Raw genomic sequence first — 16035 nt, 5'->3', positions numbered from 1 at the left:
GGGTCTGAGATCTCCTGCCATTTTTAATCTTAAGCTTAACATATTCTTAACTTAGATAAATGAAAAATGAACAAAGTGTTTTGACCAATCACATGAAAAAAAAATAAATGGAAAAAGCCTTACCTTATCTGCACACCCAAATATATCGGACTTACTTACCCAGCTGCCACCTCGCTCTCCCTGTCGCCGCTGCAAAAAGAACAGTTCCAACAAGAATTCCTTATGCTCTTTCTGTAGCCAGTAACAAATCATCAACACATTGTAATTAACAATAAGGGATTAAAATGTTTTTACCTGCTGACATTGAGGTGAACAATTCCTTGTATATTGCTGATCTCCAAAAGTAGAAGTGAATTTGCCCTGGTTTCCTCAATACAGGAATGCTCAAAATCCCATCAGCAATGCCCAGGGGGGGGGTTTAAGAGCCAGCAAAAGTCCTAATGTTTCTTTTTCCACATTGGAATACTTGTTTTGATGGCAATTTAGTTTTCTTGAAAAGTACTTCACTGGCTTCTCTATGACCAATTCATCATCCTGCAATAGGACTGTGCCCAATTCATCATCCTGCAATAGGACTGTGCCCAATTCATCATCCTGCAATAGGACTGTGCCCAATTCATCATCCTGCAATAGGACTGTGCCCAATTCATCATCCTGCAATAGGACTGTGCCCTATTCATCATCCTGCAATAGGACTGTGCCCAATTGATCATCCTGCAATAGGACTGTGCCCCATTCATCATCCTGCAATAGGACTGTGCCCAATTCATCATCCTGCAATAGGACCGGGCACAATTCATTATCCTGCAATCGGACAGTGCCCAATTCATAATCCTGCAATAGGACTGTGCCCAATTCATCATCCTGCAATAGGACTGTGCCCAATTCATCATCCTGCAATAGGACTGTGCCCAATTCATCACCTTGCGATTGAACTGTGCCCAATTCATCATCTTGCAATAGGACTGTGCCCAATTCATCATCCTGCAATAGGACTGTGCCCAATTCATCATCCTGCAATAGGACTGTGCCCAATTCATCATCCTGCAAGCGGACTGTACCCAATTCATCATCCTGCAATAGGACTCAGCCCAATTCATCATCCTGCAATAGGAGTGTACCCAATTCATCATCCTGCAATAGGACTGTGTCCAATTCATCATCCAGCAATAGGACTGTACCCAATTCATCATCCTGCAATAGGACTGAGTCCAATTCATCATCCTGCAAGCGGACTGTACCCAATTCATCATACTGCAATAGGACTGTGCCCAATTCATCATCCTGCAATAGAACTCAGCCTAATTCATCATCCTGCAATAGGAGTGTACCCAATTCATCATCCTGCAATAGGACAGTGTCCAATACATCATCCTGCAATAGGACTGTGTCCAATTCATCATCCTGCAATAGGACTGTACCCAATTCATCATCCTGCAATAGGACTGTGACCAATTCATCATCCTGCAATAGGACTGTACCCAATTCATCATCCTGCAATAGCACTGTGTCCAATTCATCATCCTGCAATAGGACTGTACCCAATTCATCATCCTGCAATAGGACTGTGACCAATTCTTCATCCTGCAATAGCACTGTGACCAATTCATCATCCTGCAGTAGAACTCAGCCCAATTCATCATCCTGCAATAGGAGTGTACCCAATTCATCATCCTGCAATAGGACTGTGTCCAATTCATCATCCTGCAAGCGGACTGTACCCAATTCATCATCCTGCATAAGGACTGTGATCAATTCATCCTCCTGCAATAGGAATGTGTCCAATTCATCATCCTGCAAGCGGACTGTACCCAATTCATCATCCTGCAATAGGACTGTGACAAATTCATCATCCTGCAATAGGACTGTGTCCAATTCATCATCCTGCAAGCGGACGGTACCCAATTCATCATCCTGCAATAGGACTGTGACCAATTCATCATCGTGCAATAGGACTGAGTCCAATTCATCATCCTGCAAGCGGACTGTACCCAATTCATCCTCCTGCAATAGGACTGTGTCCAATCCATCATCCTGCAATAGGACTGTGTCCAATTCATCATCCTGCAAGCGGACTGCACCCAATTCATCATCCTGCAATAGGACTGTGCCCAATTCATCATCCTGCAATAGGACTGTGCCCAATTCATCATCCTGCAATAGGACTGTGTCCAATTCATCATCCTGCAAGAGGACTGTACCCAATTCATCATCCTGCAATAGGACTGAACCCAATTCATCATCCTGCAATAGGACTGAGTCCAATTCATCATCCTGCAAGCGGACTGTACCCAATTCATCATCCTGCAAGCGGACTGTACCCAATTCATCATCCTGCTATCGGACTGTGTCCAATTCATCATCCTGCAATAGGATTGAGTCCAATTCATCATCCTGCAATAGGAGTGCACCCAATTCATCATCATGCAATAGGACTGTGCCCAATTCATCATCCTGCAATAGGACTGTGGCCAATTCATCATCCTGCAATAGGACTGTATCCAATTCATCATCCTGCAATAGGACTGTACCCAATTCATCATCCTGTAATGGGACTGTACCCAATTCATCATCCTGCAATCGGACTGTACCCAATTCATCAACCTGCAATAGGACTGTACCCAATTCATCATCCTGTAATAGGACTGTGCCCAATTCATCATCCTGCAATAGGATTGTGCCCAATTCATCATCCTGCAATAGGACTGTACCCAATTCATCATCCTGCAATAGGACAGTACCCAATTCATCATCCTGCAATAGGACTGTACCCAATTCATCATCCTGCAATAGGATTGTGTCCAATTCATCATCCTGCAATAGGACTGTGTCCAATTCATCATCCTGCAATAGGACTGTGTCCAATTCATCATCCTGCAATAGGACTGTGCCCAATTCATCATCCTGCAATAGGACTGTGTCCAATTCATCATCCTGCAATAGGACTGTACCCAATTCATCATCCTGCAATAGGACTGTGCCCAACTCATCATCCTGCAATAGGACTGTACCCAATTCATCATCCTGCAATAGGACTGTACCCAATTCATCATCCTGCAGGCGGACTGTACCCAATTCTTTATCCTGCAATAGGAGTGGACCCAATTCATCATCGTGTAATAGGACTGTGCCCAATTCATCATCCTGCAATAGGACTGTACCCAATTCATCATCCTGCAAATGGACTGTGTCCAATTCATCATCCTGCAATTGGACTGTGATCAATTCATCATCCTGCAATAGGACTTTGCCCAATTCATCATCCTGCAAGCGGACTGTGATCATTTCATCATCGTGTAATAGGACTGTGCCCAATTCATCATCCTGCAAATGGACTGTACCCAATTCATCATCCTGCAATTGGACTGTGATCAATTCATCATCCTGCAATAGGACTGTACCCAATTCATCATCCTGCAAGCAGACTGCACCCAATTCATCATCCTGCAATAGGACTGTACCCAATTCATCATCCTGCAAATGGACTGTGTCCAATTCATCATCCTGCATTTGGACTGTGTCCAATTCATCATCCTGCAATAGGACTGTGTCCAATTCATCATCCTGCATTTGGACTGTGTCCAATTCATCATCCTGCAATAGGACTGTGTCCAATTCATCATCCTGCAATAGGACTGTGTCCAATTCATCATCCTGCAATAGGACTGTGCGCAATTCATCATCCTGCAATAGGACTGTGTCCAATTCAACATCCTGCAATAGGACTGTGTGCAATTCATCATCCTGCAATAGGATTGTGCCCAATGCATCATCCTGCAATCGGACTGCACCCAATTCATCATCCTGCAAATGGACTGTGTCCAATTCATCATCCTGCAATAGGACTGTGCCCAATTCATCATCCTGCAATAGGACTTTGTCCAATTCATCATCCTGCAATAGGACTGTGTCCAGTTCATCATCCTGCAATAGGACTGTGCCCAATTCATCATCCTGCAATAGGACTGTGTCCAATTCATCATCCTGCAATAGGACTGTACCCAATTCATCATCCTGCAATAGGACTGTGCCCAACTCATCATCCTGCAATAGGACTGTACCCAATTCATCATCCTGCAAGCGGACTGTACCCAATTCATCATCCTGCAATAGGAGTGTACCCAATTCATCATCCTGCAAGCGGACTGTACCCAATTCATCATCCTGCAAGCGGACTGTACCCAATTCATCATCCTGCAAATGGACTATACCCAATTCATCATCCTGCAATTGGACTGTGATCAATTCATCATCCTGCAATAGGACTGTACCCAATTCATCTTCCTGAAAGCGGACTGCACCCAATTCATCATCCTGCAATAGGAGTGTACCCAATTCATCATCCTGCAATAGGACTGTGCCCAATTCATCATCCTGCAAGTGGACTGTACCCAATTCATCATCCTGCAAATGGACTGTGTCCAATTCATCATCCTGCAATTGGACTGTGATCAATTCATCATCCTGCAATAGGACTGTACCCAATTCATCATCCTGCAAGCGGACTGTACCCAATTCATCATCCTGCAACAGGAGTGGACCCAATTCATCATCCTGCAAATGGACTGTGTCCAATTCATCATCCTGCAATTGGACTGTGATCAATTAATCATCCTGCAATAGGACTGTGTCCAATTCATCATCCTGCAATAGGACTGTGTCCAATTCATCATCCTGCAATAGGAGTGGACCCAATTCATCATCCTGCAATAGGACTGTGCCCAATTCATCATCCTGAAATAGGACTGTGTCCAATTCATCATCCTGCAATTGGACTGTGATCAATTCATCATCCTGCAATAGAACTGTGTCCAATTCATCATCCTGCAATAGGACTATGTCCAATTCATCATCCTGCAATAGGACTGTGTCCAATTCATCATCCTGCATTTGGACTGTGTCCAATTCATCATCCTGCAATAGGACTGTGTCCAATTCATCATCCTGCAATAGGACTGTGTCCAATTCATCATCCTGCAATAGGACTGTGCGCAATTCATCATCCTGCAATAGGACTGTGTCCAATTCAACATCCTGCAATAGGACTGTGTGCAATTCATCATCCTGCAATAGGATTGTGCCCAATTCATCATCCTGCAATCGGACTGCACCCAATTCATCATCCTGCAAATGGACTGTGTCCAATTCATCATCCCGCAATAGGACTGTACCCAATTCATCATCCTGCAATAGGACTGTGCCCAATTCATCATCCTGCAATAGGACTTTGTCCAATTCATCATCCTGCAATAGGACTGTGTCCAGTTCATCATCCTGCAATAGGACTGTGCCCAATTCATCATCCTGCAATAGGACTGTGTCCAATTCATCATCCTGCAATAGGACTGTACCCAATTCATCATCCTGCAATAGGACTGTGCCCAACTCATCATCCTGCAATAGGACTGTACCCAATTCATCATCCTGCAAGCGGACTGTACCCAATTCATCATCCTGCAATAGGAGTGTACCCAATTCATCATCCTGCAAGCGGACTGTACCCAATTCATCATCCTGCAAGCGGACTGTACCCAATTCATCATCCTGCAAATGGACTGTACCCAATTCATCATCCTGCAATTGGACTGTGATCAATTCATCATCCTGCAATAGGACTGTACCCAATTCATCTTCCTGAAAGCGGACTGCACCCAATTCATCATCCTGCAATAGGAGTGTACCCAATTCATCATCCTGCAATAGGACTGTGCCCAATTCATCATCCTGCAAGTGGACTGTACCCAATTCATCATCCTGCAAATGGACTGTGTCCAATTCATCATCCTGCAATTGGACTGTGATCAATTCATCATCCTGCAATAGGACTGTACCCAATTCATCATCCTGCAAGCGGACTGTACCCAATTCATCATCCTGCAACAGGAGTGGACCCAATTCATCATCCTGCAAATGGACTGTGTCCAATTCATCATCCTGCAATTGGACTGTGATCAATTAATCATCCTGCAATAGGACTGTGTCCAATTCATCATCCTGCAATAGGACTGTGTCCAATTCATCATCCTGCAATAGGAGTGGACCCAATTCATCATCCTGCAATAGGACTGTGCCCAATTCATCATCCTGAAATAGGACTGTGTCCAATTCATCATCCTGCAATTGGACTGTGATCAATTCATCATCCTGCAATAGAACTGTGTCCAATTCATCATCCTGCAATAGGACTATGTCCAATTCATCATCCTGCAATAGGAATATGTCCGATTCATCATCCTGCAATAGGACAGTACCCAATTCATCATCCTGCAATAGGACAGTACCCAATTCATCATCCTGCAATAGGACTGTACCCAATTCATCATCCTGCAATAGGACTGTGTCCAATTCATCATCCTGCAAGCGGACTGTGCCCAATTCATCATCCTGCAATAGGACTGTACCCAATTCATCATCCTGCAATAGGACTGTGTCCAATTCATCATCCTGCAATAGGACTGTGTCCAATTCATCATCCTGCAATAGGACTGTACCCAATTCATCATCCTGCAATAGGACTGTGACCAATTCATCATCCTGCAATAGGACTGTGTCCAATTCATCATCTTGCAATAGGACTGTACCCAATTCATCATCCTGCAATAGGACTGTGTCCAATTCAACCTCCTGCAATAGGACTGTGTCCAATTCATCATCCTGCAATAGGACTGTACCCAATTCATCATCCTGCAATAGGACTGTACCCAATTCATCATCCTGCAATAGGACTGTACCCAATTCATCATCCTGCAGGTGGAATGTACCCAATTCTTCATCCTGCAATAGGAGTGGACCCAATTCATCATCGTGTAATAGGACTGTGCCCAATTCATCATCCTGTAATAGGACTGTACCCAATTCATCATCCTGCAAATGGACTGTGTCCAATTCATCATCCTGCAATTGGACTGTGATCAATTCATCATCCTGCAATAGGACTGTGCCCAATTCATCATCCTGCAAGCGGACTGTGATCAATTCATCTTCGTGTAATAGGACTGTGCCCAATTCATCATCCTGCAATAGGACTGCACCCAATTCATCATCCTGCAAATGGACTGTGTCCAATTCATCATCCTGCAATTGGACTGTGATCAATTCATCATCGTGCAATAGGACTGTGCCCAATTCATCATCCTGCAATTGGACTGTGATCAATTCATCATCGTGCAATAGGACTGTGCCCAATTCATCATCCTGCAATAGGACTGTACCCAATTCATCATCCTGCAAATGGACTGTGTCCAATTCATCATCCTGCATTTGGACTGTGTCCAATTCATCATCCTGCAACAGGACTGTGTCCAATTCATCATCCTGCAATCGGACTGCACCCAATTCATCATCCTGCAAATGGACTGTGTCCAATTCATCATCCTGCCATAGGACTGTACCCAATTCATCATCCTGCAATAGGACTGTGTCCAATTCATCATCCTGCAATAGGACTGTGCGCAATTCATCATCCTGCAATAGGACTGTGTCCAATTCATCATCCTGCAATAGGACTGTTTCCAGTTCATCATCCTGCAATAGGACTGTGACAAATTCATCATCCTGCAATAGGACTGTGTCCAATTCATCATCCTGCAATAGGACTGTACCCAATTCATCATCCTGCAATAGGACTGTGCCCAACTCATCATCCTGCAATAGGACTGTACCCAATTCATCATCCTGCAAGCGGACTGTACCCAATTCATCATCCTGCAATAGGAGTGTACCCAATTCATCATCCTGCAAGCGGACTGTACCCAATTCATCATCCTGCAAGCCGACTGTACCCAATTCATCATCCTGCAAATGGACTGTACCCAATTCATCATCCTGCAATTGGGCTGTGATCAATTCATCATCCTGCAATAGGACTGTACCCAATTCATCATCCTGCAAGCGGACAGTACCCAATTCATCATCCTGCAATAGGAGTGTACCCAATTCATCATCCTGCAATAGGACTGTACCCAATTCATCATCCTGCAAGCGGACTGTACCCAATTCATCATCCTGCAAATGGACTGTGTCCAATTCATCATCCTGCAATTGGACTGTGATCAATTCATCATCCTGCAATAGGACTGTACCCAATTCATCATCCTGCAAGCGGACTGTACCCAATTCATCATCCTGCAATAGGAGTGGACCCAATTCATCATCCTGCAAATGGACTGTGTCCAATTCATCATCCTGCAATTGGACTGTGATCAATTCATCATCCTGCAATAGGACTGTGTCCAATTCATCATCCTGCAATAGGACTGTGTCCAATTCATCATCCTGCAATAGGACTGGGCGCAATTCATCATCCTGCAATAGGACTGTGTCCAATTCAACATCCTGCAATAGGACTGTGTCCAATTCATCATCCTGCAATAGGAGTGGACCCAATTCATCATCCTGCAATAGGACTGTGCCCAATTCATCATCCTGAAATAGGACTGTGTCCAATTCATCATCCTGCAATTGGACTGTGATCAATTCATCATCCTGCAATAGGACTGTGTCCAATTCATCATCCTGCAATAGGACTACGTCCGATTCATCATCCTGCAATAGGACTGTACCCAATTCATCATCCTGCAATAGGACAGTACCCAATTCATCATCCTGCAATAGGACTGTACCCAATTCATCATCCTGCAATAGGACTGTGTCCAATTCATCATCCTGCAATAGGACTGTGCCCAATTCATCATCCTGCAATAGGACTGTGCCCAATTCATCATCCTGCAATAGGACTGTGTCCAATTCATCATCCTGCAATAGGACTGTGTCCAATTCATCATCCTGCAATAGGACTGTACCCAATTCATCATCCTGCAATAGGTCTGTGTCCAATTCATCATCCTGCAATTGGACTGTGTCCAATTCATCATCCTGCAATAGGACTGTACCCAATTCATCATCCTGCAATAGGACTGTGTCCAATTCATCCTCCTGCAATAGGACTGTGTCCAATTCATCATCCTGCAATAGGACTGTGATCAATTCATCATCCTGCAATCGGACTGTGTCCAATTCATCATCCTGCAATAGGACTGTGTCCAATTCATCATCCTGCAATAGGACTGTACCCAATTCATCATCCTGCAATTGGACTGTGCCCAATTCATCATCCTGCAATAGGATTGGACCCAATTCATCATCCTGCAATAGGACTGTGCCCAATTCATCATCCTGCAATAGGACTGTGATCAATTCATCATCCTGCAATAGGACTGTGTCCAATTCATCATCCTGCATTTGGACTGTGTCCAATTCATCCTCCTGCAATAGGACTGTGTCCAATTCATCATCCTGCAATAGGACTGTGATCAATTCATCATCCTGCAATCGGACTGTGTCCAATTCATCATCCTGCAATTGGACTGTGTGCAATTCATCATCCTGCAAGCGGACTGTGCCCAATTCATCATCCTGCAATCGGACTGTGTCCAATTCATCATCCTGCAATAAGACTATGTCCGATTCATCATCCTGCAATAGGACTGTACCCAATTCATCATCCTGCAATTGGACTGTGATCAATTCATCATCCTGCAATAGGACTGTACCCAATTCATCATCCTGCAAGCAGACTGCACCCAATTCATCATCCTGCAATAGGACTGTACCCAATTCATCATCCTGCAAATGGACTGTGTCCAATTCATCATCCTGCATTTGGACTGTGTCCAATTCATCATCCTGCAATAGGACTGTGTCCAATTCATCATCCTGCATTTGGACTGTGTCCAATTCATCATCCTGCAATAGGACTGTGTCCAATTCATCATCCTGCAATAGGACTGTGTCCAATTCATCATCCTGCAATAGGACTGTGCGCAATTCATCATCCTGCAATAGGACTGTGTCCAATTCAACATCCTGCAATAGGACTGTGTGCAATTCATCATCCTGCAATAGGATTGTGCCCAATGCATCATCCTGCAATCGGACTGCACCCAATTCATCATCCTGCAAATGGACTGTGTCCAATTCATCATCCCGCAATAGGACTGTACCCAATTCATCATCCTGCAATAGGACTGTGCCCAATTCATCATCCTGCAATAGGGCTTTGTCCAATTCATCATCCTGCAATAGGACTGTGTCCAGTTCATCATCCTGCAATAGGACTGTGCCCAATTCATCATCCTGCAATAGGACTGTGTCCAATTCATCATCCTGCAATAGGACTGTACCCAATTCATCATCCTGCAATAGGACTGTGCCCAACTCATCATCCTGCAATAGGACTGTACCCAATTCATCATCCTGCAAGCGGACTGTACCCAATTCATCATCCTGCAATAGGAGTGTACCCAATTCATCATCCTGCAAGCGGACTGTACCCAATTCATCATCCTGCAAGCGGACTGTACCCAATTCATCATCCTGCAAATGGACTGTACCCAATTCATCATCCTGCAATTGGACTGTGATCAATTCATCATCCTGCAATAGGACTGTACCCAATTCATCTTCCTGAAAGCGGACTGCACCCAATTCATCATCCTGCAATAGGAGTGTACCCAATTCATCATCCTGCAATAGGACTGTGCCCAATTCATCATCCTGCAAGTGGACTGTACCCAATTCATCATCCTGCAAATGGACTGTGTCCAATTCATCATCCTGCAATTGGACTGTGATCAATTCATCATCCTGCAATAGGACTGTACCCAATTCATCATCCTGCAAGCGGACTGTACCCAATTCATCATCCTGCAACAGGAGTGGACCCAATTCATCATCCTGCAAATGGACTGTGTCCAATTCATCATCCTGCAATTGGACTGTGATCAATTAATCATCCTGCAATAGGACTGTGTCCAATTCATCATCCTGCAATAGGACTGTGTCCAATTCATCATCCTGCAATAGGAGTGGACCCAATTCATCATCCTGCAATAGGACTGTGCCCAATTCATCATCCTGAAATAGGACTGTGTCCAATTCATCATCCTGCAATTGGACTGTGATCAATTCATCATCCTGCAATAGAACTGTGTCCAATTCATCATCCTGCAATAGGACTATGTCCAATTCATCATCCTGCAATAGGACTGTGTCCAATTCATCATCCTGCATTTGGACTGTGTCCAATTCATCATCCTGCAATAGGACTGTGTCCAATTCATCATCCTGCAATAGGACTGTGTCCAATTCATCATCCTGCAATAGGACTGTGCGCAATTCATCATCCTGCAATAGGACTGTGTCCAATTCAACATCCTGCAATAGGACTGTGTGCAATTCATCATCCTGCAATAGGATTGTGCCCAATTCATCATCCTGCAATCGGACTGCACCCAATTCATCATCCTGCAAATGGACTGTGTCCAATTCATCATCCCGCAATAGGACTGTACCCAATTCATCATCCTGCAATAGGACTGTGCCCAATTCATCATCCTGCAATAGGACTTTGTCCAATTCATCATCCTGCAATAGGACTGTGTCCAGTTCATCATCCTGCAATAGGACTGTGCCCAATTCATCATCCTGCAATAGGACTGTGTCCAATTCATCATCCTGCAATAGGACTGTACCCAATTCATCATCCTGCAATAGGACTGTGCCCAACTCATCATCCTGCAATAGGACTGTACCCAATTCATCATCCTGCAAGCGGACTGTACCCAATTCATCATCCTGCAATAGGAGTGTACCCAATTCATCATCCTGCAAGCGGACTGTACCCAATTCATCATCCTGCAAGCGGACTGTACCCAATTCATCATCCTGCAAATGGACTGTACCCAATTCATCATCCTGCAATTGGACTGTGATCAATTCATCATCCTGCAATAGGACTGTACCCAATTCATCTTCCTGAAAGCGGACTGCACCCAATTCATCATCCTGCAATAGGAGTGTACCCAATTCATCATCCTGCAATAGGACTGTGCCCAATTCATCATCCTGCAAGTGGACTGTACCCAATTCATCATCCTGCAAATGGACTGTGTCCAATTCATCATCCTGCAATTGGACTGTGATCAATTCATCATCCTGCAATAGGACTGTACCCAATTCATCATCCTGCAAGCGGACTGTACCCAATTCATCATCCTGCAACAGGAGTGGACCCAATTCATCATCCTGCAAATGGACTGTGTCCAATTCATCATCCTGCAATTGGACTGTGATCAATTAATCATCCTGCAATAGGACTGTGTCCAATTCATCATCCTGCAATAGGACTGTGTCCAATTCATCATCCTGCAATAGGAGTGGACCCAATTCATCATCCTGCAATAGGACTGTGCCCAATTCATCATCCTGAAATAGGACTGTGTCCAATTCATCATCCTGCAATTGGACTGTGATCAATTCATCATCCTGCAATAGAACTGTGTCCAATTCATCATCCTGCAATAGGACTATGTCCAATTCATCATCCTGCAATAGGAATATGTCCGATTCATCATCCTGCAATAGGACAGTACCCAATTCATCATCCTGCAATAGGACAGTACCCAATTCATCATCCTGCAATAGGACTGTACCCAATTCATCATCCTGCAATAGGACTGTGTCCAATTCATCATCCTGCAAGCGGACTGTGCCCAATTCATCATCCTGCAATAGGACTGTACCCAATTCATCATCCTGCAATAGGACTGTGTCCAATTCATCATCCTGCAATAGGACTGTGTCCAATTCATCATCCTGCAATAGGACTGTACCCAATTCATCATCCTGCAATAGGACTGTGACCAATTCATCATCCTGCAATAGGACTGTGTCCAATTCATCATCTTGCAATAGGACTGTACCCAATTCATCATCCTGCAATAGGACTGTGTCCAATTCAACCTCCTGCAATAGGACTGTGTCCAATTCATCATCCTGCAATAGGACTGTACCCAATTCATCATCCTGCAATAGGACTGTACCCAATTCATCATCCTGCAATAGGACTGTACCCAATTCATCATCCTGCAGGTGGAATGTACCCAATTCTTCATCCTGCAATAGGAGTGGACCCAATTCATCATCGTGTAATAGGACTGTGCCCAATTCATCATCCTGTAATAGGACTGTACCCAATTCATCATCCTGCAAATGGACTGTGTCCAATTCATCATCCTGCAATTGGACTGTGATCAATTCATCATCCTGCAATAGGACTGTGCCCAATTCATCATCCTGCAAGCGGACTGTGATCAATTCATCTTCGTGTAATAGGACTGTGCCCAATTCATCATCCTGCAATAGGACTGCACCCAATTCATCATCCTGCAAATGGACTGTGTCCAATTCATCATCCTGCAATTGGACTGTGATCAATTCATCATCGTGCAATAGGACTGTGCCCAATTCATCATCCTGCAATTGGACTGTGATCAATTCATCATCGTGCAATAGGACTGTGCCCAATTCATCATCCTGCAATAGGACTGTACCCAATTCATCATCCTGCAAATGGACTGTGTCCAATTCATCATCCTGCATTTGGACTGTGTCCAATTCATCATCCTGCAACAGGACTGTGTCCAATTCATCATCCTGCAATCGGACTGCACCCAATTCATCATCCTGCAAATGGACTGTGTCCAATTCATCATCCTGCCATAGGACTGTACCCAATTCATCATCCTGCAATAGGACTGTGTCCAATTCATCATCCTGCAATAGGACTGTGCGCAATTCATCATCCTGCAATAGGACTGTGTCCAATTCAGCATCCTGCAATAGGACTGTTTCCAGTTCATCATCCTGCAATAGGACTGTGTCCAATTCATCATCCTGCAATAGGACTGTACCCAATTCATCATCCTGCAATAGGACTGTGCCCAACTCATCATCCTGCAATAGGACTGTACCCAATTCATCATCCTGCAAGCGGACTGTACCCAATTCATCATCCTGCAATAGGAGTGTACCCAATTCATCATCCTGCAAGCGGACTGTACCCAATTCATCATCCTGCAAGCCGACTGTACCCAATTCATCATCCTGCAAATGGACTGTACCCAATTCATCATCCTGCAATTGGGCTGTGATCAATTCATCATCCTGCAATAGGACTGTACCCAATTCATCATCCTGCAAGCGGACAGTACCCAATTCATCATCCTGCAATAGGAGTGTACCCAATTCATCATCCTGCAATAGGACTGTACCCAATTCATCATCCTGCAAGCGGACTGTACCCAATTCATCATCCTGCAAATGGACTGTGTCCAATTCATCATCCTGCAATTGGACTGTGATCAATTCATCATCCTGCAATAGGACTGTACCCAATTCATCATCCTGCAAGCGGACTGTACCCAATTCATCATCCTGCAATAGGAGTGGACCCAATTCATCATCCTGCAAATGGACTGTGTCCAATTCATCATCCTGCAATTGGACTGTGATCAATTCATCATCCTGCAATAGGACTGTGTCCAATTCATCATCCTGCAATAGGACTGTGTCCAATTCATCATCCTGCAATAGGACTGGGCGCAATTCATCATCCTGCAATAGGACTGTGTCCAATTCAACATCCTGCAATAGGACTGTGTCCAATTCATCATCCTGCAATAGGAGTGGACCCAATTCATCATCCTGCAATAGGACTGTGCCCAATTCATCATCCTGAAATAGGACTGTGTCCAATTCATCATCCTGCAATTGGACTGTGATCAATTCATCATCCTGCAATAGGACTGTGTCCAATTCATCATCCTGCAATAGGACTACGTCCGATTCATCATCCTGCAATAGGACTGTACCCAATTCATCATCCTGCAATAGGACAGTACCCAATTCATCATCCTGCAATAGGACTGTACCCAATTCATCATCCTGCAATAGGACTGTGTCCAATTCATCATCCTGCAATAGGACTGTGCCCAATTCATCATCCTGCAATAGGACTGTGCCCAATTCATCATCCTGCAATAGGACTGTGTCCAATTCATCATCCTGCAATAGGACTGTGTCCAATTCATCATCCTGCAATAGGACTGTACCCAATTCATCATCCTGCAATAGGTCTGTGTCCAATTCATCATCCTGCAATTGGACTGTGTCCAATTCATCATCCTGCAATAGGACTGTACCCAATTCATCATCCTGCAATAGGACTGTGTCCAATTCATCCTCCTGCAATAGGACTGTGTCCAATTCATCATCCTGCAATAGGACTGTGATCAATTCATCATCCTGCAATCGGACTGTGTCCAATTCATCATCCTGCAATAGGACTGTGTCCAATTCATCATCCTGCAATAGGACTGTACCCAATTCATCATCCTGCAATTGGACTGTGCCCAATTCATCATCCTGCAATAGGATTGGACCCAATTCATCATCCTGCAATAGGACTGTGCCCAATTCATCATCCTGCAATAGGACTGTGATCAATTCATCATCCTGCAATAGGACTGTGTCCAATTCATCATCCTGCATTTGGACTGTGTCCAATTCATCCTCCTGCAATAGGACTGTGTCCAATTCATCATCCTGCAATAGGACTGTGATCAATTCATCATCCTGCAATCGGACTGTGTCCAATTCATCATCCTGCAATTGGACTGTGTGCAATTCATCATCCTGCAAGCGGACTGTGCCCAATTCATCATCCTGCAATCGGACTGTGTCCAATTCATCATCCTGCAATAAGACTATGTCCGATTCATCATCCTGCAATAGGACTGTACCCAATTCATCATCCTGCAATAGGACTGTGTCCAATTCATCATCCTGCAATAGGACTGTGTCCAATTCATCATCCTGCAATAGGACTGTGTCCAATTCATCATCCTGCAATAGGACTACACCAAGCTCCAGGTCGCTAGCATCGATCGCTATTTTGAAGGGTTTCGCAAAATTTGGAGCACTGGTTCATTAGTTAAGATTGCCTTTAGTTTTTCAAAAGCTGCCTGACATTCATATCACCATCGCACTGTGTTTTTCTTTTATTGTAACAAATAGGTTAATGGATCAGCCACAGTCCCGAAATTCCGGAAAATCTCCATTTAAAAACTGCACTTTCCAAAAAACCTCATTATCCCATATTTAGATTTAGGGATCGAGAACTCCATTAAGGCTTGT

This window comes from Heterodontus francisci, chromosome 3 (genome assembly GCF_036365525.1).
Source record: "Heterodontus francisci isolate sHetFra1 chromosome 3, sHetFra1.hap1, whole genome shotgun sequence".
NCBI classification, from domain to species: domain Eukaryota; kingdom Metazoa; phylum Chordata; class Chondrichthyes; order Heterodontiformes; family Heterodontidae; genus Heterodontus; species Heterodontus francisci.
This window is presented reverse-complemented; position numbering follows the sequence as displayed.